Source organism: Seriola lalandi, unplaced genomic scaffold (assembly GCF_002814215.2).
Source record: "Seriola lalandi dorsalis isolate HSWRI2012SDOR001 ecotype SW California unplaced genomic scaffold, Sedor1 jcf7180002054952, whole genome shotgun sequence".
In the NCBI taxonomy this organism is placed as follows: domain Eukaryota; kingdom Metazoa; phylum Chordata; class Actinopteri; order Carangiformes; family Carangidae; genus Seriola; species Seriola lalandi.
The window spans coordinates 64,885-67,528 of NW_019525503.1; the positions used below are offsets into that span (position 1 = coordinate 64,885).

Consider the following 2,644-nt stretch of genomic DNA (forward strand, 5'->3'; position numbering starts at 1 on the left):
ACTGCTCTGTTAATGTAAATTCTTATGATAATGAACTTTTATTCAAGAAATGCAGCCTCGAGTCCTGAAAATACAAAGACATTACAAGCATCAAGTGCTTCCTGAGACGGGACAGTAATAAAATAATTACACACAAAACAAAGAGTTAAAGTTAGAATATGTTAGAAACTTATCTTTTTCATGAATGTTTCCTGCAGCCTCGAAAGGATCAGCTCCCCATCACCTATGTCGCAAACCTCCTCATCTCCAATCTGATTCAAATCTGCTTCTTGTGCATCTGGATCTTCTCTTTTCATGGATATAGCATGATGCTGATATTCCAAATAATCTCTACATTTGGTTTCTTCTGCGGTATGACGACCAGTCTCTGCTTCAGGATGTGTGTCGCGCTGGAAAGGTAGCTGTCTGTATTTCCAGTATCATATTCTGAATCATCCTGAACATATAATACTGTTCTGTGATAATCCAGAATATCTGCCTCGTCTTTTCTTGCAGGTACATGGTGATCGCCTTTCCAGAACAGAACTGCATCAGACGAGCTGGGACTTCTGTGTTTGTGTGTGTCGCGATCTGGGTCCTTTGTTTTATCATTATTTTTTTTGGCCTATACATGGTGCGTTTTTTTTTCCTCCCCTACCTCACCCTCGTACCTTTACCCCTGTTCATCGCCTGTCTGGCTTTGACTCTCAGAGCGCTGCCTGCTGCCACCTCTGTGCCCGCTGAGGAAAAACGAAGAACTGTGGGAGTTTTGGTTCTGTTGCTGGTTAATTACACTCTGTTGATCCTTCCTTCAATCATTATTATGATTGTAATGTTTCCAAACCCCTTTGATTTCCCAGGGTTCGTTCTGCCCCTGATTCAGCTCAGTGCTTTTCCGGATTTGATTCTGGTTGTTCTCATGCGGGAAGGGCCCGTCGACAAGTTGCTGGCGCGCCTGTGCTGCTGCAGGATGGACGACGTTGCAGCAGATGATTGTGGAGAATCACAAGTGTGACTGATGTAGGATGTAGACAGGTGGGTGCATGTAGGCACAGAAAAATGATAGTGAGAGAGACGCAGGGAAATTAAAAGCAAGGCAGCATCTTTAACAGATGATGTTTGCATGTGGACACCTGACAGAAAAAAGGAAGCGTTTATGATGTTGACTGTTGGACACTGAAAATGAAAATGCAAATTTTATAATTACAGAAAGACTCCAGATATTATTTACATGTTTAACACAGAGAGAGAATTTTAACAAATCTTTAGGGTTTGTTTTCTTTTATTGTTCTCTCATTAACGTTTTAATAGTCGTTCACCTTTTCCTGTTTTCCAAACACACCTGTCGTTCCCTCCAGACGACCCCACAGTCTCTTCAGCTAAACCTCTCTAACACTGAACTCCTTGTCATCCCGGCCAGTCGGTCTCTCCATCAAGATTTCAAAGTCGCCTCTTTATCTCTCACCCCAACCAAAGTCTGGAGAAACCTGGGTGTCATGTTTGATGACCAGCGTTCCTTCTCTGACCATGTTGCATCTGTCTCCTGGTCGTGTCTCTTTGCTTTATACAACATCAGAAAAATCAGGCCTTACCTGACTCAGCACTCCACCCACCTCTTAGTCCAGGCCATGGTTCTCTCTCACCTCACCTCCCTTCATTCACAGTGAAACCCGAATAGATAACAGCCCGTCTGGTCTTCGATCAGCCCGAAAAGTAACGAGTCACTCCTCTGCTCATCGACCTCCACTGGCTACCCACGGCCGCCTGAATCAGATTCACGTCTCTAATGCTGCCTTCAGAGAGACTTCTGACTCTGCTCCATCTACTTGAACTCAATCAGCTTTATGCTCCTCCTCAACCACTGCGTTCCTCCAGGGAACGTCGTCCGTCATCACCATCCCTGCACACAAGACGGTCTCAGTCCAGACTGTTCTGGTCTGAGGTTCCCTGATGGTGGAAGTTACCAAACACTGTCAGAGGAGGAGCGACCCTCTGCATCATCAACAGTCTCTTGAAGACTCGTCTCTTCAGAGAGCAGCTCGTCTCCTAACAGCTCTAACATTCCTAACTAGCTCTCACTTTGCACTTTCACTGCACTTCTTTACTTGATGTCCTTGCACTTTTTAAATAGATGTAGTCCTCAGTACTTACGCCAAGGTTTCCTACTGCACTGAGGCTTTAGTGACGTCCCTCACTTGTAAGTCACTTTGGATAAAAGCGTCTGACAAATATCTAAATGTAAGAATTTGTAATGTGCATGTCAGTTCATATTCATATTCTTTTGTTTTCAATGTGCAAATAATAAATTCAATTCAATTTGTTTATTATTTTTCATTTAAGTGGTTTTGTGTTTTCATTTTGTCTAGTATAACTCAATAGATTTTTGTTCAGGCATCTTTAGTTGCCACAGGAGGAATCCCACTGAAGTTGGTTGTTTGCTTTTCTTTTCTTTTCACCACGAGCAGTTTGACTTTTTTGTGGATGATGAATTATAATTTTGTCCTTATTCAGTGAATGTGAAGTAAAAATATAAAAATAAAAGCATGTGGAACTTCAATAGATAGATAGATAGACAGGGTGCACTTTGGCTGAGAGTAAAGGAAATAGATGTGAACTTGTGTGTGTGCGTTTGTGTGCACGCAACATGGGATCCTACAGAGAACGA

The 2,644-nt window shown here is 42.7% G+C and overlaps 1 long non-coding RNA gene across 1 annotated transcript; it reads left to right on the top strand.

The window, feature by feature from the left end:
- The first annotated feature begins 19 nt into the window (after positions 1-19).
- Positions 20-2,313, top strand: LOC111645452 (uncharacterized). The gene is made up of 2 exons (XR_002759874.2): positions 20-397; positions 496-2,313. It is a non-coding gene; the product is annotated as an uncharacterized LOC111645452 (long non-coding RNA).
- The last annotated feature ends 331 nt before the right edge of the window (positions 2,314-2,644 follow it).